The following is a 24809-nucleotide window of genomic DNA, read 5'->3' on the forward strand; positions in this document are numbered from 1 at the left end:
CCCAGCATATTCTTGGGAAACGGTGTAGCTGCAGTTCCAATAGGCATAGCTGAAAGCAGGAAAAGTAACGTGGCTCTGTATCTCAAACAAATGGGACGACAAGCTGCATGAGCCAGGAAATACATTTTTGCTTTGCCTAGGGAGTAAGTCTTACTTTCTGCTTCAAACTGTAAAGATGATGGCTAAAATTAGATGATTCATGTTGATTCACTACAGGTTTAAAAACAAAAAGTCTCTCTGACCAAATTCTTCAGTGGGCAGGAGAGCCTTTTTTGTTAGAAACAAAAAAAATCCAAAAGGCAAAAAGCACAACACACATACACATTCACACATGCTTAAAAGTTACTGTTTTTTACCCTGGAAAATGTGGTTTCTGTAATTGAGGGTTGTAAAAAAGAAAAAAACCTTTTAAAGCATCCCACTCGATTAGTCATTCCAGGGTGGGTCAGTCTTATCATATCACGTGATGTCCAGTAATGGTGATGCAATAAAACAGATGCTGTCCGAATTTCGTGCCACCAGTCAGCAGCAAAACTATGCAAATCAAACCACTGTCCTTTTCTAGAAATTCCAAAACATCCTATCTTTTCCAGGCCCTGTGTTTAGTAGCCTCTGCCTTCCCAGACAAACTAAATACATGAGCATTTCTTCTTCGGCAGCACATGACAAGAATGATTTCCAGACTACTGGGAATACAACTCAGTAGAAATTCTCCTTGTGTACAGAGGGGTACTGTACCTTCTTGGAAAAAGAGGTGGGAAAAAATAATATTTCCATAAATTGATATACAGAATACAGGTATTCTGTATACTTTTATACTACATATATATATATTTATATATATATATTTGTACTTATATTGTCTGGCAAGAAGCACTGTATGTAAAATCTCATCCTGAGACAGAATCAACCCACTTAGTTCTTTCAAGGCACTGTATTGCCCCTGAAAGTTTTTACCCAACATAAAAGGATGATGACACAGTGGTACCAATTCTGTTTCTATTTTGTGTATTTCTCATCTAACTGATATGTGGATACAGAGAAAGGAAAGGCAATGTGCTGTACAGTCAAAATTAATGGCTAATTTAGTTAAACGAATTTCTTTTAAGTAGAGAATGTGACTTTGAGTGACTAGATCCAAAAAATGAGGGAAAGCCCATTAAAAGGGCTACACACAAGATTTTATTGCCACAAAATGAGATAGTGTTAGTAACAGAGAAGTACAAGGGTGCCATCAGAATGGCTAGCAGCAAGCACAGCAGTACCTATAAATCAGATGGTCTGAATAAATGATAAGGTATGATTTTTACATTGAATTTGGTTTTACTTGAAGAAATGGTGGTATTTCTACTAGAACATGAAGCCTGGAAATTATTTATGGCTGAACTTTTCTTCATTCTGTAGGTGAAAACAACAAATATACAGAAACACTGTCATCCCCCTTGAAACACTTGAGATACATGTCCTGCCAAGTTCTGGATAAGTTTTCTACCTTAAAAGTAAAGTTCTCTAAAAATCTCTGAAGCTACTTTGGGTATAAAAGTAAACCCTAATGGGAATTTCCACAGTGGGAAAATGCACTCCATTTCCGATTACACTTCTAAAATTTGTAGACATGACTTTTACACATTAAGAAGAGGTACCAGAGATTAATTTGATTGTGTGATAAATTCCTGAAGAATGAAAAGCAGAGTTTTCAAAATATGAACCCAGCTGCAGTGAAAAGACAGGATGTGATGGCAGTGGCCACATGCCAAATGCAGTTGGGCAAAGATTCCATTACCATTGGCTTGCTACTGATCAGAACTGGCCAGTGCATGCAGAGAAGACACAACCATGGTCAATCAGTGCCTTCCTAAACTAAGCTCCAGAGAGGTATGTTGCTATTGGCCCCACAAGTTTGCTCAGCCACCATGGTATGTATATATCAGAGAAGCTGACTGAGCTGAACGCACAGCTGTGGCAGAACTGAATTGTCCCAGGACTTGCCCTCCATGCTTGAGTAGCTCCATGTCCTTTTTGCAATGGTGGACCTGTGAGGCTGAGGCATCAGAAGCTTGCTGTAAGACAGAGGTGTCCACTCCAGCATCCAATGAAGCCAGCATGTTGCTTGTGGGAAACAATTCAGGATTACAAGACATTTTGAGAGGTCTCCAAGTTCTGGCCCAGGAGTGGGGCTTGGGACTTACCCTGGAAAAGGCCTGGGGTAAGGTTCAGCAGTGGCTGATGAAATTGAGACTGAGGAAATAAAGTGTTTGGCCTCAGTAAGAGGAATAGGGATAATTCTGGCAGGTTTTTGATGGAGTAATGGTTGAAGAAGCCTGATTTGCAACAGAGTGTCAATAAAATGAGTTTAAGGACTAAGGGCTGGTGAAGGAAACTGCAACAAAACCATTGCTTTTTACAGGATAACACCTTTTTTTAGTGTTGAAGTTTTCCCAGATCAAGTATTCAAAAAGCTTCAGAAAGGCTTGCCAAATACCCACAATGCCACCAGTTGTACCCTGCCACTGGGTTTCATGCTCAATCCTTTCTCCACCAGCACAACAACGATGTGTGAAGGCTGAGTCTGAGCGAGTTACAGCCTTGATATGTTTAGGGAGTCATATATAGACTGGAGAGCCAGGAAAGAGCTGCCAATATTGGGTCTTCTTGGCTAATAACTCAACCCCAAAAGATATCCTTCAGTGTCTGCAACCATGTAGTCCCAGATCCTGCATACAATAGATTCCCCATCTCCTGTGCGAGGCGTGATGCTCTAGCATGGCAACTTGGAGCAACTGAGCAGAAACCAGCAGTTTCCTGAGCTAGAGTGGAGGAATGCAAATGGTGTTTAGAAGTGGAAGAGCAGCAGACCTGTCAAATGAAGATGGAAAGAGAATCAAAATATAAAGACAATTTCCCTCAAAACATGAAGTTTGTACCAAATATTTCAATACAACTTATACAACAAATTGAGGCAACATTGCAGTCAGAAATGGATATGTAATCTTTATGCATTCACAGGAATGTGAAAGGCTTAAAAGTGCCATAATATTATAGTCTATGGCCTTTATTGGAGACAGCCAGGACATGTAATGCTATGATGTTTAATTTGGGAAGGGAACACATTTTTTGGTTCTTTTGTACTTTTTCACACATTTTCTGGTTCTTTTGTACTTTTTCAGTTACATTTTGATTGGGAGAAATAGTCTAGTCACATTTAGCATTTATGCCTTGTGAATTTACTCAAGTGAATTATATGAAACCAATTCAGAAAAATGGATCACCCATTCTGCTTGGAGCAGGCATTAGCATGAGAGTTCTGGAACAAACTGAAGGAGTGTGGCAAATGTACTGTGCTGCAGCAACATGCTTTGTCTTTTTATTAGCACGCTGTGTATTTAAGCAAGGGCCAATTTACATGCACTCTTAGGTTTTGCTTTCTGACTGCAAGACCCAATACAATGAAGGAATTATTCTGGATAAATTTATTTTAAATGCCATCGTGTCAAAATGGTTAAATAACTTATCAGCTTCTGAACTGACCATGTAACAAGTGGGGTCAGCAATGGCAACACTTGTTTTAGTAATTTTCCTGCCTGCAACATTATGGGTGTAAAGAACTTTCTGGAGAAGTTGTGGAATCTAGAAACATTCTGTTGGGCAATTTGACAGTAAAAACAATAGTATTGCACAGAAATAAAATGCTTTCTATGTTTAAAAATAGCCAGCATTAAACAGGTGATACTGCACAGATCTGTCACTTGGACAATATAGTCATAGAATTTAATACAGAACAGTTGTATTCCGATGTTTCCATTTCCTAATAATTCAAAGCACTTGCAAAACATAAGGAAACTTAAATTCCAAAGATGATCTGGTGCTGTGCCAAAGAGGAGTCAATCATTTTCCAATAGATGATATCCAGGAAATATGCCTGCCAGAATCTCAGTGTGAGGCAATGAAGTCTCTGTAACTGAAAACAGAGGCCAACTTATTTTACACAGCTCTTCAGCATGATTCAGTTTTCCAATACTCAGTATCTACTTTGACGTAACCATGACTGTTTCATCTTGCTTTCTGTATTTGTACAGACATGTTGGAATATTTACCTTCCTTCATTTCCAGCTCTCAGTTGCAGAGCTTGTTAGTGGCTGACACTTGGGAATTTATATGCATGAAGGATGTTAGCCGTGAGCTGGTCATGGATTAGATCACCCATCTGTGTCTTCCGTGTGCACAGACTCCCACAGTCCCTCAGGGAGGAAGGGATCTCTGCTCCAAGAAGGGTCAGAGCTGAGTTCAGATCATGTTGCACAAGCCTGTGACCTTTTGGGCCTTGAAGTCCTCCAAGGCGATGGCCTCTTCTTGGTAACCTTGTTCTGAACCCCAGGAGGCCACAGTGAGGTCCCACACCAAATCACCCTGCCAGGTTTGGCCTGAGGAGCCTGGTTGAGCAGTGCTGTACAGTGGAATGCTCAGGCAGCATTAGAACACAAACATTCACAGACTTCCTCTACTTTTGGGTCATGCCTTCCCCATGTCTCATGTCACTGATGCTGCTCAGTGCCCTGGGGAAGGGCATCTCAAAGAAGGCTAGTGGAGACCTATGGATTCTCCCTATTGACCTAAAGAATTCTATTTAAGATTGGAAAGGCTCGGAGGAGTGCTAACACACAATCATGATAGTAGCTTAGCACATGTGAACCCTGTGTGTGAGAAGAAAAGATTTCAAGGAGCCAGAAATAAGGACAAGTTCCATCATCCATCTGCTAAAAGTGACTTTTCCTTGTTTTCCACTCTAAGAGCTGTGGACTTGGACAGGCAACAGAGGAAACCTTCCCTTCCCAGAAATTTTAACCAAGCTGAATGAATTTCTGTGAGAGAGCTGAAGTGGCTGACAGTGATGGGAAAGATAATCAATGCTAGGTTGAATGCTTTGCTTCACTGACTCAGACATTGCTCAGTTAATGTTACATTCAGTACTTTCAAGATTCCGGCACAACCCTTGTGGCTTTCCCCATTGGTTTTCTTCACTGAATATCCATTCCTGGTAGGGCTGAAGTGGAAACAGGGGAAGAGAGGCATGCACCATCAGATGCAAGTAATATGGATCCCGACAACTGAGCGTGTGCCCTTTGATGAAGTACAGCAAAAGATTATAAACTAGGCATGAATAAACTCAAGGTGGAAATTAGGAGCTGTCTAGCTATTAGAGTAAGGGGGTCTTGCAACACCCTATTCATAGGAGCAGCGGGAGGCAAAACAACATGATTATTTTTAAGATGGAGCAACCCTGTGCTTGTGAAAGGGGAGTATAGTGGTGCAATGACCTGGCCTTTGTGTTCCAAGAAATTCTAGTGCTCTCTTGATTGGTAGGAAAGGTGAGTTTAAGAAAGCTGCTTATTCACACAGAGAAAAACAAATTAATTTCCCTTTATTTCATAGATGGTTACAATGGATTCATGTAATGTGAGTCAGTGAGGAAACACTCGTAGCTTCAAATGTGGAATACTCCCCCAAAACAAGGAATGCAGCTGCTCCATTTTTTAAAATTTGACTTGTGGTTAGTGAAGCCCTGGGAATATTTTCTTTGCCTAATTAAGCATCAGTTATAACCAAATGTCTGATGAGAAGTGTCATGTTTCTGGGCTCTTTGTTTTTTACAAAAAGTCCCAGCAACAAAACCTTTCAAAAGCAGATGTGTTACACTTATCTGCTATTGGGTAAACAATTCTTGGATTTTGGGGTTTGGGATTTCATGACCTGTTTGTGTCACAACAGCTACCAGTGTCCAAGACACGTCATGAGGTTTCTGTTTGGCTCATACACACATGTAAAATCCACAAATGTTAAAAATGTGACTGCCAGAGCACTTACCCTTGTCTCTCATACTGCCAGCCCTGGCCCAATCTAAGAAGGACTGCAACAATCTCCCCATATTTCTGTGTGAGTGTTCAACCAAACCTCCTTCACGTCAGGTAGACTTTCCCCTGAGGGTGGTCTGCAGCTGCTGGGCTGAAAATTGGTGACATGCTACTTATTTTCAGGGTGCATTTCTGGAAATTAAATTTATTTCCAATATGAAATACCAGTCAAAATGGTCCTTCTACAGAAGTCTAACTGGTTGCTGTTCACCACAACTGTTAATTACCTTTGTCTGCTCTTAGTTGTCTGTCAAGCCAATGTAATTTCCCATAGTCATAGATTTTGTGGGCAAAGCAAAAGCAGTAAGTGTCATATCTTAAACATAACACTCGTAAAGACGGTGGAGAAGCATGATCAAGACAAACTGAAGATTCTGGGGTGAGCCAAAGCTTCTAGAAAACCACATCATCTGTGAAGTCAAATGGATGCAGTGAGCAGAGTTTCACAGGGATTTAATCTGTGTCTGATATAATGCAGTATTTCCAGGTCTGACCCAAGGATAGAATAAGGTATTGTACTAAATGTGCAAATGACACCAAGCTGGGGAGAAGTGCAAGGTTAGACCCCAAAGAAATCTTGCCATATTGGAAATACATCATGGAAACAAAATGAAACAAAGCATTTTTCCACAGGGACAAGTGTGGGGTGTGCAGTTGCTGATGGAAACTAGGCAGCACACCAGTAGGAAAGGACCTACAAGCTGAACATGAGCCAACAAAGTTGTGGAGCTACAAGAAAAGCAAAAACTGGGCTCCATAGAGGATGGCCGATAAGACATATGGATGGAAGAGCTCAAGAACTGTGGCACAGCACAACCACAGCTGAAACTGTGTCTAGCTGGGGGGCTTGCACATTAAGAAGGACATAACTGCTTGGAAAGAGTACAGAGAAGAGTAATGACAACGAGCATGAGCCTGGAAAATACAGTCTTGGAAGAAAGATTGGATTTATTTGTGTTTCTCCTGAAGAAGGAATGGCTAATGAGGGACATCACAGGTTTCCAAGCCATGAAAAACTGCTGAGGAGGTGAAGAGAACAATCATTTTTCACACCCATAGGATAAGAAAAATGTCTGTGTGTTGAACATCAGCTAGAACTCTCCTAGGAGCATGGGAAGCAAAGAATGAGGTAAATGACCAGAGGAAGAATGTTTTGGAGACTGCTAGTCTGGTGAAATGCTGATCAGCAATGATGCAGCTACAGCTGACCCAGCTGTGGGACAGCAGAGATGAGTTAGACAGCCTGCTGAGGTGGAAATCACTGACCTGGTAAAACAACATTTGGAAATAGGGATGATGGCTCAAAGCTATTTTAAAAATGAGCCCATGCCACTTCAAAGAAACTACAGCTTCAGAGCTCTTTTTCATGGCTGCCTGGAAACTCTGGGCAGTTATGCTCTGGGGAGATGGGGCTCTATGATGCCACTTGAGAGCAATTGACAGAAAGCATGGTTTAATGCTTGGCAATAAAAATCTTCATTGTCTGGTTTAGTCACTCTCTTCTCATCATTGCAACATCACCAGGACAACATTAATCCCACAAGTCTTAGATTGCAGTACTTTACCTTAAGATAGAGAGAAACAGTAAAAGTGAGATACGAGCTTAGTTTGGATTGGTTTACATTGCAGAGTACATGCAAAATACAGAACCTATGCCAAAAGGGCACTGAACTGCACAGAAAAATGCTTCTTAAATAACTTCAGAGACTGCCATGATGCATTACCACCACTTTGGGTATGTTCAGTATGCTTGAGATCCTTTCAGGTTCCATTCAGGTCTCTCATAAAAATTGCAAGGCTTTGGGGGTTACAGGGGGAAAAAAGGTGCAGGATCAAGATCCTGAGGTCCACTGACCCAGGTAATCAAAGCTAGAGCTGCCCCCAGCAACACTTTCAGAAATGGTGAGCTACTGTTCCCAAAGGTTTTGTTAGACAGGGCCCTCACATGGTGTGAAAGGACCAAGAGTGGGGCATTTTCATAAGCCCCAGAAATGCATCTTTTATCACATGTTTATGTGATAAATGATATGAGATGTAGTGAAACACTGTGTCCCAAAAGAGCAAATGTGCACAATGATGTAACAGTGCAAGTTCTTACGGTGAAACAGCTTTTGATCATGACTTGGGACAAAAAACAGTGTCAAAAAACTGGGAGCTGATGTGAAGAATAACACATCAATAACTTTTGGCTAAAAATACTGTGATGCTACATATACCCAGTATTCTTTTATTCTATATTGTTGGCTTTACACATGAGATGTTTTTCTGAGGACTGGAATTGTGCCTTTGTGGAAAATTTATTATGAATGTTTACTCATCAAGGTTTTACAAGGAATATCTTTGATGTTTAACCTCCATGACTATAAAAAGTCCTGAAAAGACAGAATCCAATCTGAATGTCATCAAAAATCCAGCAACATGGAAGGATTGAGGTTAATCATGGAATTATATAGCCTCATGCTCTTCCTCATCCATTATACCAGGGCAGGATGCTGCAACAGAGATGAAAGAGATTTCCTGACTGGTACTAACTTCAGTGTCAGCAAAATCAGCAAACTACATCCTGCAGGGGAAGGTATTGCTGAAGTGGTCAAGATACTAAAGATCTAACAGATTTATAGAGCTGCATAAGCAGGTTTTTACATAAGATTTCTGGGCTGAGAAGATGTGCAAATCGCTGGAATGCTTTCATTGCAACCGGATCGTACACAAGACGGGAAATATGAAGTGTGAAACCATTAATAGAAGGAGGTCAAATATCAGCCATTGAGGCGGTAACATCTGGATGTTTAGTAAGTCTGTGTGGGAAGAAATTCAGCAGTCTGTTTGAGGCAGTACTAAATTTCAATTTAAAGAAGTTCATAGGTGATGAAAAAACCCATTGACTTCTTTCACTAGCAAAATCAAGCAAGTTTTTTATTTTCTAAACAACAGTTTCTTTAATGAATAGCACCTTCTATATTTGAGTGCTGAAATTTTCCATCTCTTTGATGATTAACAGAATGAGGCTGATAAGTCTGTCTTTCAGCTCCACAATGCACTTGATCTCCAGACCTTAATGCGGTGGCCTCTTTTTCCCTCACTTCTTTCAGAATAGTGAAACCAGAAAATTATATTCAGTGTAGTGTCAGCACCGAGTTTAGTGTATTTAAAACTGTTAATGGAAAGAAACCTTATTTCACAGGGTTCTGTAAGAAGAAATTTGAGGTGATGTGAGTTATTCTGCTTGGGCATTTAAGCCAGTTTACATTGCTGCTAACAGCAATAATCCCTTGACTGCCCTCATTCAGTGCTTGGAACTTGAGAACATTTTCATGTATTACATGACAATTTCTGTTGACTTTATGCTCCAAACATCAAGGCATGATGAAAATTGTTTCATCAGCTTGAAATTTGACAGTCATCAGTCTGAGTTTCAGACCAACAAAAACTGGAAAAGTGATGATCAAGAGTGCATAGTCTTCCAGGCACATCTGGCACGCTTCTATTTCATGTAACTTTTTGAACTTGCTGCAATGCAGTTCCTTTGGGGAGCTCTTTATGTATGAAAGGCTTATTTTCTTTTTCTTTTCTTTTATTTTGGAATAACAATAAAAAACTATTTGCGAAAAATATTGTCTGGTTTACAAACGGGGTGCTAAACCAGCAATCATTCATGTAATCTGCCACTGTAGATTTGGGAAGCCAAAAGGAGTCTGAGTCAGGCAGGTCTCTGAGGTCCCAAATTGCATTTATTTTCCTAAATTCATGCTAAGCTCAAAAGAAACTTAGCTGCCTAAATAATTTTTCTTAATTTTTTTGGTAAAATCTCCAGACTTTTTAACAGTCATGTTCTAGATAATGGAAGAACTACAAACCCATCTTTTTATATTAGCACGTAAAACCATCAGCAGATAACATGCTGGTAATTATTCAGATAGCAGTAACACTGTCAGACAATAAATCCTTTGTCGCAATTTTAGTTAAAATAATCCCCTTCTCATAACCATTGCAAATGGTATTTTAAAAAGAAATAAATTGACCTTTGAGGAACAGTTTTAATGCCTTGCTTGGATATGCTACATTTCTCAACAGGAATCTGAAGGTGAAGCCCTTCCTTGTAATGGATGGAAACAAATAGAGATACAATGAACAGAACGATAGAACGAGAAAAGCTTCTCTAAGTAACTGGGAGGAGAAGGGTGTAGGGAGAAACTATTTTGTTGTCTTAAAGTTGGTTTGAAGCAGTTTTTGAAAACGTTTTATGCTTTAATAATATGGCTGGGGGAGTGGGAGTTTTTGCCTAGAATAAAACTGGAAGAGTGATTCACCGCATGTCTGCAACTGTTCCTTGATCCCAGTTAAGTTTGACACCACTAACACCTATGAGTCAGCAGAGGCTCTTTGGGATGTGCTTTGCCTGCCCTGTTTTGAGACTGTTGCAGTAGGATCTTTACCCAAGGCTGGAAACTGGCTCCCAGCATTGCCTGTGTCAGTTTTTCCTACCCACTATCAAATACCACCAGCCTCCACCAAGAGAAGGGATCTATTACTACATCCCATGATCTCTGCAGTACAGCTGTACTAGTCTATACTTTACTGTCTATGTCCAGGACCTCAGTACTGTTTATCATCTCTCTGTAGCCAAGATAACAGATGTTCCCGTAGGGACTTTGCGATAGAGTGTTGAAGATGAACATCTGGAGTGGTCAACAAAGCCTAAAAAAGGACAGCTGTGATAACCAGCAGTCAAGCCATAGGAAGGTTTTGTGTGCCATGCTTGGAGGATCCTTTATTCTCCTTGAATTTTCATGTGCTCTGTGCTTAAGTGTAAAAAACAGTTCTGCTTCTAAAATGATGTGATGTAATTTGGAGATTTGACAAAGTAGAAAATAAGGGAGTTCTTCCATGTATGATGCCATCATACAATCACATCTTATATGTCTTTGTCTTGTTTCGTTCCAAGATTGCTCAATCTCTGAGCTGCTTCAGCTTTCTATCTGGACTTGGCCTACAATTCCTTAGACAACTGTTACCACATTTAAATTTTTGGCTAATGGACAGGCATCTATCTTCTGGAGCCATTTTCTGAAAAATGTCATGAGCAAATGGTAATGGGAATACTTGGAAGCACATTTGATTGTTTTGCTGGCTACATTTATGCTGAATTAGAATATTTTACAGTAGTTCTCATGATTTCTTTCAGTTGTATACCTACACCTAGCTGCTTGCTGATTTTTTTTGTGAGGGTGAGATGGAGTTGTTAATGAACCTCTTACTAAACAGTCTTATCTATACTGCAGAGACTGTTCTGCAAAACAAAATAATCAAAATCATTTCTGAGAACCATTTTTCTCCAGATTTAAGTACCAGCCACCACCTACAATCAAAAATATTTTTTATATATGGCACATGGTCTTCTTCTTGGAAGACAGATGTTAGAGAACAGTATTACCAAATAATTCAATATATGTGGAAGCAAGATTTACCAATAGGCTCAGCAAGTCAGCAACAGGTCTGGAACAGAAGACATGGTTTTATACAAAGGCAAGTATGGATTCAAATTCCAGATTTCACCTCAGAGTACTCATTGTAATGTGAACTGATGAACAGTGTTGACAAATAGTCCAGACAAGAAAGTTTTCAAATAAATCCTCATGTCTGTTGTGCTTGCTCTGTAGGTATTGATTGTAAGAAATCGACGCTAAACCAAGACCGACTTTGGGAATACAGAGAAAGGTGTTTAGGAGACATTTGGCAGATGCCTAAACAACTCAGCAAAGCTCTTCAGAGGGAAGGTTGTCTACTAAATTTTTCACTCTGAAAAAGCTGGTGAGTAGTTTTCCATGTCAGTCAGTCTGAGTAAGCAATCTCTGGCAGTGATATCACCTGGAAAAGCAATGATTAAGGGGTTAGTTAGCATCCATGTCAGTCAGGTAAAATCATTGCTGTTGGTGACCATAGGTGTCTATTTCTTTCTCAGCTGTTTACTTTGGACTGATTTACTGTGATTCACTTCATTTACACCTGATGCTTTTCCTGAAGTGGAAGACAGCACAGGATTCAGGTTGGAGTTTGGTATGTAAGGCAACTTTTCATGGTACATCATGTCCATCTGCTGGGAATCAAAACACTCATCTGCTGAAAATTCTGTAGAGCTTCGTCATATTGGGTTTTGTTTGTGAAGCCTTTAATAGGGTTGTAATTATTTATCTTGGTCCCTGGCTCTTCCTGTGGCATTTGTTTTACAGTCATGGTCAGAACAGCGTTCCTGTTCACCGATAAAGGATACAGTTTTCTTGTGGAGACAGGGAAAAAATCCACTGGCATTTGGCTTTCTGGCTTTCCTGAAGGTACAGAGTAACTGTTGCATCTGACTTCATGCTATACAGAAATGCTTTAGCTGCTGTTTCTTTGATTTATTACTGACTGAACAAAAACAGTGTCTCTAGAACAGATTATTTATTTTTAAAAAACAGCACAAAACCCCCATGTTTTTGAAATGCTTATGTAAAGGATTTTTCTTTTTCTTTTCTGTTTTTAATTGACTTCAGAATTTACAATCTCAAAGACTGACATTGAGCACATCCTGCCCTGCCTGAGTTTACACTGCCCTTGAACTTCTACCACGTCTTAAAAAATGAGGGAAATGTACATCAATTCCTACAGTCATGCTCTCTTTCATTCAGCAACTCAAACAAAAAATTTTTTAAAAATGACAAACATACTGTCATTTTAAAAATAGGTACAACAATGATTGCCATTTTGTCTGCTCACCACTTGTAGATTTAACACTCTTAACTTAAATTCTCTTTACAGTCTCCTGGAATTCTAACTGTAAAAGGTTAAATCTTTATCAAAGCATGGTCTTACAAGAAAAATTGAGATAAAATTAAAAAAAAACCCTGGTTCCTGTAGTGCAGGCTGGGATTCTTGTACTTCTTCAAGCCCAGTCTCCCATCTCTCTACTCTTCTAGAGCTTTGAGAGAAAAAGATTGGAGCACATGAAGCTATTACTTTGGGAAAAGTTCTTTTAACCTTTAAGGTAACTTTGCCAGTGCTGTAATTGCTGTTCTCTGAGGTTGTACCATGTGATAATTAATTTGCAGGAAGTTTTGGATGTCTCAGTGTTAAAATACTGGTTTTGTTCCAACAAAAGACCTCATATGATTGCTAAATTTGCAGAACAAAAAGATTCAACAAACTGGTTTGTTTTCAAATAGTATGTAAAAATAAAGTTTAAATATTATCAAAAGGTTATTTGGGAGGAATTTCAAAATACTCCTGCCAAGAAAAATACATTTAGAAGCTGATGGCAAGGTCAATATTTATGGTTTTTATTCTTTAACTTTCTTAGCTGAGTCTTTTCAGAACAAAGATACCCTATAATTAGCCATCCCCTCGGTCTGTCCTGTTGGATTTTCACTCTCATAATTCTGAAGAATGACCATAAGTCTTCATGAAAGAAGGCAACATTTTAATATGCCAAAAAATATATAAGCATGCTGGAGGTGAAACATTTATTCCATTAGGGGGTCCTATATTTTAAAAATAAATGGCCTTTTAAATGACGCACAAGAATTTCCCTCCAGACCGGCCTTGTGAAATGTAGTGGCTTTGTCTCTGTCGTGGTTTGGGTTGGAGGCCTTTTGGTAAATAATAAGTTTTTTTAGTTCTTGTCCAATTATTCCTTCAGATGCAGTCTAATCTAGGGTTCCTTCTGGGGCAACAAGAATATTACAGTAAGTGCTCTGTCTTCAGAGCAGAAGGAAATGGATTTTAGGAAAAGACATTCAGCTACACCTAACTTTTGCTGTCAGCTGACCTGCAACTATTTTTCTGTCCAGAGTAGGCCATTAAAAGGACTTCTAATTCAGCCTTTTATCAGTTCATAAATCTCCTTATAATCCTGTTGACAGGTGCAGTCCTTGAAGGCATCCCCAGTGGGCTGGGGATATGCATGTCATTGTCAGACCTTTGTGGCCAGGTTACAGACCAGCAGAGGAGAGGAAAAAGCAACCCTTCACGGGGTCATTAGAAAGTGCACATTGTCAGGGATGCTCAGCACTTCCCTTTTATTTTAAAATGGTATATTAGTGGTGGTGCTAACAGCATAGACACTTCTTGCAAGGACCTGTATCATTCTTCCTATCTGGTGCAAGCTTTCTGAGCCTGGGATGATAAATGCCCAAAGGCTTCACTGCAATTCTTTTATTGCCATCTGCAACCAAAACTGCACAAATACTGTTGTTGCACTGAAGAGTTTAAGTGTGTGTTAGAAAATGTGGCTGTTTTGTACACAGGGACAAAAATTCACAGGCATGACCCTAAAGGTGCTCTTGATTTCTTGCCTGTCTGAGGATGACTGATCTACCCTGGCCAAGAAAGTTAGGGCTAGAGTTTATTGCCTTGTATTGTACAGTATGGCAATTTGTACGTGGAAACTTCTTAGGTCGTTGGAGGAAGTGAAAATTAAATTTGAGGAGAATTCTTCATTTCCCTAATTATATACCCAGGTGCTTTACTTAGTTCTGAGATGGATGAACGCTTTACTTCAGCTAGAGCAGCATATTTCCAAATTAAATTATTGGTTATTAATTCAGAATTTACATCAGCCACTAAGGTTATGTTTGGAGAAGCTACTTAGGTTAAAAACTAAAATTTACCTGACTTTTCTAAGTCTCTGTTCTCTATACTCCCAGGATTTATAACACGGGGTTTTTTTCTCTTTAAATTTATCCATCCATTTTGAATATTTTAATAAAAAACCCATAGCAGCTTTTACAGCTTTGATTTAGCCAATGCTCTCAGGTGATTGAGGAAAATCTGTAGAGACACTGAGAAGTGGAGCAGTTCACACCTGTGTATCTACCTTGGTGTTATGTTTCTGTATCTGTCACTACAGAAGTAAAAGGCTTTCCTCAGTCTAAACCATAAACTTTTCTGCCTCGCTGAATCAAAAGTTGGAGTATTTGCTGCAGAAAGTTGAAATTTCGGTTCAAGAGGATGTTGCTCAGTCTAAATGACAGTGAAAACAAGTCAAGTGAATTGAAATGATTTTCCTCTGTCTTCTGAAGGTGATCAGCTCTGATGACTGCATTTGTGTTTTGTGATATTTTGAAAATGTCATTTGAATTTAGAAGACCTGACTTTTTCCCAGTGTTTCTAAAAATGTAGCTGGTGCTGTTTAAGTTGTTTCCAGAGTAGTATTATTCATAAAGATCCTCCAATAAGAGACCATAAATTACTCCTCATTTTACACAGTCTGTCTACTGGTTTACCACGCTATGTCTGGGGACTTCATCTATTGCAGATGCCTCTTCATTCTTTCATGTGACAAAATAAGGTTCCCTTCTGTAATAGATCAACAGTTCCTTCCCAAATTCAGTTGAAAATTAGACATCTTTGTTTCAAAGGGAAAATGGCAAATACTGTAAAATACGGATGAAAATATAAAAAAGTCTTCAAATCTTCAGGTTTTTTGGTAATTAATTTGCCCTATCCTCCATTCTTTCAACTACCTCTTTAAACACACTTGAGGGATACTTAGAAGGGGACTAAGGTGCAGGATTCAATACCCAGACTTCATAAACATCTGCAGGTCAGACAGCAAGGGTGGCAGACACCAATATTTTGACACCCAAATACCCTTGGAGTCAGGAAGAGGAAGGTGCTTCCAAGGATTTTGAGCTCTAGGAGCTTTTAGTGCATACCAGAGCCAGCAGTCTCCTTGAGAGGTGAGATCAAGAGCTACCTGGGCAGGCAATTGGTACCAAAGTGGTGATATCCTGTCTGAGCTGGCCCATGCAGCAGGCAAAGAAGGATGGTTGCTGTCCTTCACTCCCTGAAGTCTGGTTACAGAGTAGATGCAGCCAGGATCTCTGAGGTGCTCAGGGAAAGGTCAGAAAACAACAGCTGAGATTTGCAGCAAGGCAGAGGCTAGTTGGACATAAGGGGGGAAAGAATTCTCTGGGTGAGTGGTGCAGCCCTGAGAGAAAGAAAGCTTCATCCTTGGAGATGCATTCTTTGGAGAAGCTCAAGACACACCTGGACATGGCCCTGAGCAACTTGAATTCCTTTTAGAGTTAGCCCTGAACTGAGCAAAGCTTGACTTGCAGGCCACCAGCAGTCACTTCCAGCCTCAGTTATCCCATGGGAAAATGACTTTTACGTAAGACACCCAGGTAGTGTAGATGTGCAAAGACTGAATAAAACATTCTCACACCCTTCAGAGAGATAAGGTGGAAGAAGAGAAATGGCTTCAGAAGCAAGTTTTAGAATTAAAGTCTTGTTCAGATACTGAGGTTATAGGAAATACTCTGTAAAGTTCTCTCAAGGATGCACTTTTTGCAACATACAATGAGAAATCAGTTGTCTTCTGAAAGGATTTAGTTCAAATCCTTAAGTCAGCAGCAAGCATGACAATAGTACTGAGCAGCTGAAAACTGTTGGATATTCTGGAAGGTAATCCTCTTCCAATTCATTATGATATTGTGGGTTTCATTTTATTTAAGAGAAAGTTCTTGTTAGAAGACATTCACTGTGTCTGTAACAATGATATTATAATAAGTTTAAATGAGTGGAATTTTTAAAAATCCTCAAAAATGTACTACCTTTTTTCCTCTAAAAACTTTTTCCAAAAGCAACTTTGCCTTTACTTTTACTTTGTATGTTGTCTCCCTGAGAAATAAAAAGTCATTGTAGTGAAATAAGAAGACATAATTCCAGTTATAAGTCAAGTGATGAACATTTTAAGGCTGAAAATATTTTGAAAACACAGGCAGTTCTCTCCTAAACTATAGTATAAACAAAGCTACCCCAGTCTTCAAACCTTACATAAGGCTAGGCTTTATGAACATCAGGGGAAGCTTTCTAGTCCTCTGCTAGATATGCAAACATAAATTATCAGTTTTCTGAATTGAAAGTCCCACCTAGAAAGCAAGAAAAAGCTTGGTAAACTCATGACTTAAATGCAAATTAAAAACTTGACTCTATGAAAGAGTCCATGAGTAATGATTTTTTATACTGCTTAGGTTTAAAATTCCTCAGAAAGAGTGGTTAAAATGTTTTAAGTGCTAAATTACAAGTTAGCTTTCCAAACTAAATCGACTGGATGGTACAGAATACTGCAAATCAAAGTTTGCATCTTTTCCTTGAGACACTGGTCCAAAATCTGTTGAAGTTAACTGGAATCTTTCCAGTGAATTCACTCTGGACCTTGGAAGATAAACAATATGTAAGCACTTAGCCCTTTTAATCACCTTCTACTCCCATGCAGGATATGCAAAGAAATGGGAAACTAGAAAACTGATAAAAGCTTCTGAGTGTTGTGTCTGAGGGGCAGTAGTGATATGAGCTAAATATCCCATTTCAGGGCTCTGGCAACCAAAAGTTCACAAAGTCTGCAGACAAGCATGGACAGCCACCTCTGCTGCTGTATGCATGGTCCACCCTTCCAGGCTGTAGATCTTACAGGGGCATTGGGTCATCCTTTGCAAGAGCAAAGTCCTTCCTGGCTCTGTCCCAAGCCTCCTGCAACCCCCTCACTCCCAAAATTAACATACCTGTAGGAGATACCTGAGATGTGCCCAGGGTTTACTTTCTCTTACTGGTACCTCTAGGTATCCATGTACTGAGTTTGACCTCTTTGCTTGGTGTGTCTGCACTGCTAAGCCTGGTCCCAATATTTCCAAGTTCTTAAAGTATAGTCCTACGTCTTTCCATGGAGCATGACATTCTTAGCACCATCTCATTCAACCACCTGCAACGTGCTTTGAAGTCAAAAGGCTACCTGAAATTAAGATATTTTTGGTGCTCACCTGTCTTGTGGGTATTGCTATCATATGACAATTAGCCAGATTTCCAATTCTTTTCTTTTTGCACCAACACAGATCAATTTTGCGCAGGCAAAATTCCAAAGCGTAAAGGGAAGCAGGACAGAAGCTCTGGAGAAGCCAGATGCTGCTGCTGGGAGCAGGAAAGACAGGAGGGAGTGGGGTTTATTGCTTCTGGGAGATGTCCTCCCCATCCACAGCCCAGGAAATGCAACCCTCACCTCCTGATCAGCACTTTGTGTTTACACAGCATTTTACACAGGTGTGGAGCAGGGCTGAGTGTACTTTAGGTGGCAGGGTCAGAACTTGGTGAAGGATTTCCATCAACTCCTGCCAGAACTTCTGCATTTGCTAATCACTACAACCTCATAGTGTTGAAAAGTGAATTAAATTGTTAAATATTTTTACAGGACTGGAGGCTACCAGACCCCATGCCGGACATCTGTATCCTTTAATGGCAAAATTGCTAGTTTAAGACTCTGCTCCTGTCTGCTCTAGCTCCAATTAATGATACACAGACACGATGTAACAATGAAAGGGTTTCCCAATAGAGTTCTGGGGATTTAGATCAAATTCAGTGGCAGTCTTGGTAATAGATGCTCTAATGTAGTTCAATAATTTTTGAAAACCTCTTCTGTGAAATGACTAGCTAAGGCACTGAAATGCACTCCTGATCATGCTTCTTTCTTAAGAAATGCTTACACAGCAAGGCCTGAGCCCTCCCTGCCACCTGCTGCTGAGCTAGCTGTTACTTGGCTCCTGTGAAAAACTTCTCCCCTCTTCCTTAATACAAAATTGCTGGTTTGGCTCCTTTCCCCCACTTTGTTCTGCAGTTTAAACCACGGGTTGGGGTGCAATCGCACAAGGTTCCCAGCACACATGCTCTCTAAGGCCAAAATTTTGGTGTAGTGCCATCTGATTATTATGCATGGTCTCTAAATATTAAATATGAGTCTTAGATCAAACAAGGTGTACTGTTTTGTTATCGTAGTTAACATTTTACTGTAGGAAACCTGAGCTTACTACCTCAGCTGCAATGAAAGGATGTTTATGGTAAAATTCCCTTCCCCAGTTTCCTAATCTACCCACTCCCTAAAAAGCCCAGGCCTTTACAGACTAATGCTTTTGTGCAGACCTGGACAAAAATGGTGAGTGTAAAGCAACCTACACAATGAAAAATATGTAATTTACAGGCTGAAACTAAAATTATGTTGCTTCAAACAACTATTTTCTATCTTAGCTGCTGGAGAGGCAGAGGTTCTAAAACTAACTACAGCCTAGTTTTGCCTAATATAAGAGGTTAAGGCATGAGACAGACACAAGACTAATGTGGAAAAGTGGGGCTGTAACTTCACTGGAACTAGAAAGCTGGCCATAGTCAAGATGCTCTCTGGGCATCATATGAGTTTCCTGTCCTTGAATAAAACACCAAATCTAGATTAAAAGCTCCCCCTTGCTTCAGGAACACAGCCAGAGAGATTAGGCTGGGTGTCAGCACCTATTCCCAGCTGCTCATGCTGCTCAAGGGAGCCACGTGGCAAATGCTCTTCTGCTGTGGGGCAAGATCCAGACCTCTCTGTGTAGAGATCAGTCCTTGGCAGCGAGTCCTTGCTTAAATATTAACTACCTGCCAGTCATACTCTTTGGAGCTGGCTTTTCAGGAAGATAAAAGCACCCAAAGCACCAAAGAAAAATCTACGCTCATTGACGCTGGGCACATGGTCAGAGGAATGCTGTCTGGGCAAAATACAAAAGGCAGCAATAAAACATCCTGCTGCTGTGAAGCTTTCCTATCCAGCCTCATGGAAACCAGCCCAAAGCCAGACAACCCTGTCTGTGAAGGAGGTGGAAAATTTCACAAAGTGAGAAAAACTTGAACCTTTGTGAAGAATCTGTGTTCACCCTCCCCAGCACTGCAATAGGTGATAGCTCTGTACATGGTATGGGACCTTGTCTCGTCCCACTGGTGTGGACCATGGGGTATCTTGCAGCATCTTCACCACCCCACTTTCCTTAGGCAAACCTAAGGAAAGGAAAATCCCTTTGGGAAACTTGTCCTCATTGGCAGGGAGGAGTGTCTGACCATGAGTTGCAAAGAAACAATTGCATGTCCACTGACAATCTAACACACTGTAGTTTTTGGGGCTTTAACCCACTCACTATATTTGGGAGCATTTTTCTTAACATTTGAATGTTTGGGGCTGGAGAAACAGCTTCAGTGGATGATATTTGGCGCTTCCTGGATTTTCCACGCAAGGTTAGCCAACAAGCCTGAAGCAGCTGGGTCTGGCCAAGTCCTCTTCCCTGTTGTGCAGACTCATGATGTGCCAAGGAAGCTCCACAAGTGGAGGCTCAAAGGTGAGAAGGCATTGGGGGTAGATGAAACTTTGGCTGCCCATTGCACATCTCTTCAAATGACTCTTAACATCCAGGAGGAGAAAATACAGAGAAAATCTCTCCCTGCATGTGCAGGCTGGCAAACATGAGACCTTTCTACTGCAGCCCAATATGTGATGGTCCTTTATTTGGATGCAACTTCTCTCCCACTCCCTTGCTGTTGGTGACGAATACCCCCAGATTCGCCCCAGAAGCGTCATACCTGGCCATGTGGAAAAGGACAACTGTCTGTGGCAGAAAGAGCAGCAGATTGGGCTGTGGTTACTGATCCTGTCTGCAGCTGAGGGCTCGCTGATGGAGGAGCCTACATCCAGCCTTTAGCGATGCTCCTGCCTTCCAGAGGTGGCTGGCAGAGGTTGCTGATGTCTTTGGCTGCCCTGAGTGTCCCTCATTCAAGGTCCTGCATGGAATTCCTTCCTCTGCCAAGTGGTTAAAAAAAAATAAAAAGGAAAAAAGAAGAAAAAAAATTAGACTTACCATTTTTTACACTTAAAAAAACAGTTTGGAAAATATGTTGCTTAAAATCAACCCCCATTTAAAAAAATTAGTTCAAGATGTTGTCACTTCCCGAGCCAGGAGACATTGGGAGCACAATGCAGGAAGCCTGTCCAGCCCCTGCACTGCTGTCGGACAGGGACAAGTTATTATAGTGTGGGTGAGATTAAAAAAGGTTCTGAGCACCCAGACAAAATTTTCCTTTGTCTCTGTGCAGTGTGCGTGTAACCCAGTCTGTGACCTGCGCTGACCAGGGGATGGAAAAGAGGTTCAAGAGTTTTACCTCTATGAAGTCATTTGTTTCAGACAAATTGCAAACAGCAACACAGATCCATCTGTGGTAAAGACTATTTCTGCCATGTTGTCAGTGGCATGTTGCTAAACAGGGCTGCCACAGACTCTCACCCCACAGGCCACCCTCAGGAGATCAAACTGTAGGACTGTCAGGGACAGATGCAGTGGGATGCTGATGCCAAGCAATCATAGAATCACAGAAGGGTTTTAGATTGGAGGGGACATTAAAGATCATCCAGTTCCAACCCCCTGCCTTGGGCAGGGACACCTTCCACTAGGCCAGGTTGCTCAAAGTCCCATCCAACCCAGCCTTGAACATGTCCAGTGATGGGGTGTCCACAGCTTCTCTGGCAACTAGTTCCAGTGTCCCACCACCCTCACAGTAAAGAATTTCTTCCTAATAACTGATCTAAATCTACCCTTACCTAATGCAGGAGGAGCATGTCAGCTATGAGAGACGTAGGAATAAGCAAATAATTTAAGTGAGCCAGAACAGTGCTGTTTGTGTGTCTGTGTTTGTTAGGGCACAATACACACACCAAGAGCAATGAGGCATAAGGATGCCTGTTATCTGTTATTCTGTTACCACAATAGCTGTGTTCCAGCATGACCATGCATTCACATTCACAATTTATTTTAGAATTTGGGAAAGGAGAGGAGGAATAACTTTTTTCTCTTGAGCACTTCAGGACCGGATCCAAATCTCTTTAAAATCAATGGGCACCTTTCCAATGCTTTCATTAGGTTTCAGCACATACCCTAGCTGCAGTAGAACAAACGGGGATCATTATTTAGGCATATAAACCTTCCATCACCTTTAACTAGCAGTAAGTTTCAGTGTGACAGAGACATAACTTATATTTGAGAGTCAGTACATTGCTTGCTAACCCTCTAACAACACTGGGAGATACGTGTTTTTGGAAGACTCCCTAGAACATCATTTCAAGGAGATATAAACTGGCATCTGCAGTGCATAAGCTGTTGCTTCCAGGAGCCCCTACTTTTTCTTCTCTTCTTTTTTTGTTCCTCATTTCCTTAGCTTCAGCTTCCCCTTTCTTTGATTTATCCTACAGTCTTCACTTCAGTGACGCAATGTTCAATGTACAGAATATGAACTCCAATTTGAATTTCTTCATTTTAAGGCAACTCTAATTTGACCTTTCTCCATTTTTTTAGCTTCACAGCTCTTTTTAGCATCTTGTAAGTTAAAATATATGGTATTGCAGTGTGAAATAAAGATTTATAAGACAAAAGAAAGAATTGAAAATTCCATTTTCAACTTATAGTAGGCAGAACCACTGACAGTGCTATGCTAATGGCTGGATGCAATAATCTGAAAGGTTTTTCCAGTCTAAACAATTCTATGGGTCTATGAGTAAGTTTAGTAAGTGTTTATTTTAATACAAAATTGTAATTGTTTATATCTGCAAGTAGAACTTACAGATTTTTTTTTTTCTAAGTATGATCTCTATACATTTCTGAAGAATAACAAAAATGAAGTTTAAGGGCTCTAAAACATAGTAACTTTCACATATAGAATATTATAGTGTTGAAGCTGGATGTCCCAGGATTTTCTGTAGAAAGGACTTTATTTCCTACTTTTAATGTTACCAAAGTCTCAACTTTAATATTTGAAAGTGAATGTCAGAAGTTATGTTTCAAGAGAATTTAGCTGGCAATTGAAATATTTGTTTTTTGGGATTTTTTTCAGGGGTTGGACATTTAATAAACCAGTCTTTGATAATATCTTTAAAGTGCTTAAATATGAATTTAGGAAACTGAACTGTGAAAGATGAGTGGTTTCATTTAACAATTTTTGAAAAAGATTGTTGCCTGTAAATTAAGATCCATACCTGTACACTGACAATATTTAATTTCCTACAGTGGTTTGAACAAACAGAAGTATTTTTCCCCTCTCTCTTAAAGGCAATACACTGCAGAAATTAGCAAATACATGTTATTTGCTTCCTCAGGTTTTGCTAGAAGAGAAAACAAACATTTGTTTTCTCAACAAAGTCATGGAAGTCTCATTTTATCATCAGCTGTAGGAGTATTTGCTCCATATTTAAGTAAATGAAAAGCATGGCTACAGACTTACAGGTTTGAATCTCAGATCAGTTGTTAACAATAATAATACCCCAAGAAATCAGTTACATGATAAAGGAGGATTAAAAAACAATCTAGGAAATTAATCACTTAGTGATATTTCTATCTCTACCTAAAGGAAAACTCATAGCAATTTTTGTTAAAATTTGCAGTGTAAGGCAATAATACTTCCAACAACAACAACAACAAAAATTTAGAACCCTGAATCTATGAATTTGGGGGTTTTTTTTGTTTTACAGATACTGAGCTTAAAAATTCCTGATAAACTGAAATATTTTGTTTATTTTCACTAGAGAGATATGAAATGAGTTGCTAAATCTTTGACCTAAATGCCTGTTTGCTTGTGTATGATATCTCCAAAAGACAGAACAAAGTATTATTGGGCTATAGGTTATTTTTCAATGTGTGGGCTACTTTCAAAATTAAATATAAAAACACGCCCACTCAGTTTTATATGTTCCTTACCTAGTGCCACTTTGCTCTCTTTCATATGTACATTTCTCACATCAAAACAGGATTCACTCCTGTCCAAAATTTCTTCCTAAATTCTAAATATAAGAAAAGAAGGTTAGAAAATAAGAGGTTAACCATAACTTCTAACACTATAAATCCATTCAAGCCATAAATAGCAAGGTGATTTGGTTTCTTAATGTCTACCATGACTTTAAAATGAGTAGTAAAGAATCTCCAGTGCTGGAAAATTGAAGATTATTAAGAGTAATGAATTTCAACCAGAACTTAGATGTTAGAAAATGGGGCATAAAGCAGGCCAAAGCTGTGCTGGCTCTGAAGAAGTAAGGGTTAGGAGCAAGACTCACTGAGTTTATGCCAGAGAAATTCTCATTTGAACAAAACATTCCACGAAATCCACTGTACCTTGTCTGTGTTCCAGCAGCTTTCGCAAAGGCAAGGCATCACAGTGGGACATTTTCCTGTTCACCCCATGCAGTCTGGTGCTAAGCACTGATAAAGAGCAAACAATGCTCATTTCAGACCTCTAGTTCAGATTGAGACATTGGATGTTGGGTGCCACAATGGCAAAAAAATGGACAGACCTTGCCTGGGAAGGTAAGGCTTGATAGGGACTTACCTTGATGGCCTTGGGTTAACTTTTGGGCTTAACTTCGAAAATGCCCATGTGCAGTCTTCCACTGAGGGTCTGGGTCTTGTTTTAGTTCACTTACCTTGAACAGACGAGGAACTCAGTGTTACGATGTGCTGGTGCTAGCACAGCATTACACTCTGGATTTTTGAGTAGATGACCTCAGTTTTGCCCAGTTCTCCTCTTGGCATCCTTGCAAAATTCCCTGTGGCCTAAATTTGAGTAGTCTCAAGGAATTTCATCTAAGTGGAACTGGCTATCCAGATTATTAACAGAGGATGTCACAACCTACCGAATGGAAACCTCAAGAAAAAGGGACCTCTTGGAGTTGCACACATGCCTGTATGTGCATTATTGCTTAGGAGGCCAAACTTTGTCTGTTTGCCATGTCAGGATGACCTTTTGTGATGCTCTAGGTGCACTGAGGTTTGACCCATGGGCTCTGTGCACCAAACAGGACACCCAGGCAACATCACAGAGCCCACGAGAGATGCCGACAAGCGCTGAGTTGAGCATGAGTAAAGGAAATCCAATTTGTGCTGAGCACCAACACCAAGCCTTGACCTTATGAAAGGCACTTACTGGCAGAAGGCTGCTGTTTGCTTCCGCTTTCTTTTTTGCTGGAGCCAAGTCTTTAATCTCAGCAAGTGCCACCCCTGTGCAGTCTGGCATGTGCTCTTTGGGGGCTGCTGA

The 24809-nt window shown here is 40.2% G+C and overlaps 1 long non-coding RNA gene across 1 annotated transcript in view; it reads left to right on the plus strand.

Moving 5' to 3' along the window:
* The window catches only part of LOC121671996, a 37318-nt gene extending 19151 nt beyond the window's left edge, over positions 1–18167 (plus strand). Inside the window, exons 2-4 of the long non-coding RNA XR_006018712.1 lie at positions 11570–11720; positions 11872–11966; positions 18133–18167. This is a non-coding gene — a long non-coding RNA (uncharacterized LOC121671996). The remainder of the gene's footprint in view (positions 1–11569; positions 11721–11871; positions 11967–18132) is intronic.
* The last annotated feature ends 6642 nt before the right edge of the window (positions 18168–24809 follow it).

The sequence above is a fragment of the Corvus kubaryi genome, unplaced genomic scaffold (assembly GCF_017639235.1).
Source record: "Corvus kubaryi isolate FWS band 111438036 unplaced genomic scaffold, C.kubaryi_AGA036_p1.0 37398, whole genome shotgun sequence".
Classification (NCBI taxonomy): domain Eukaryota; kingdom Metazoa; phylum Chordata; class Aves; order Passeriformes; family Corvidae; genus Corvus; species Corvus kubaryi.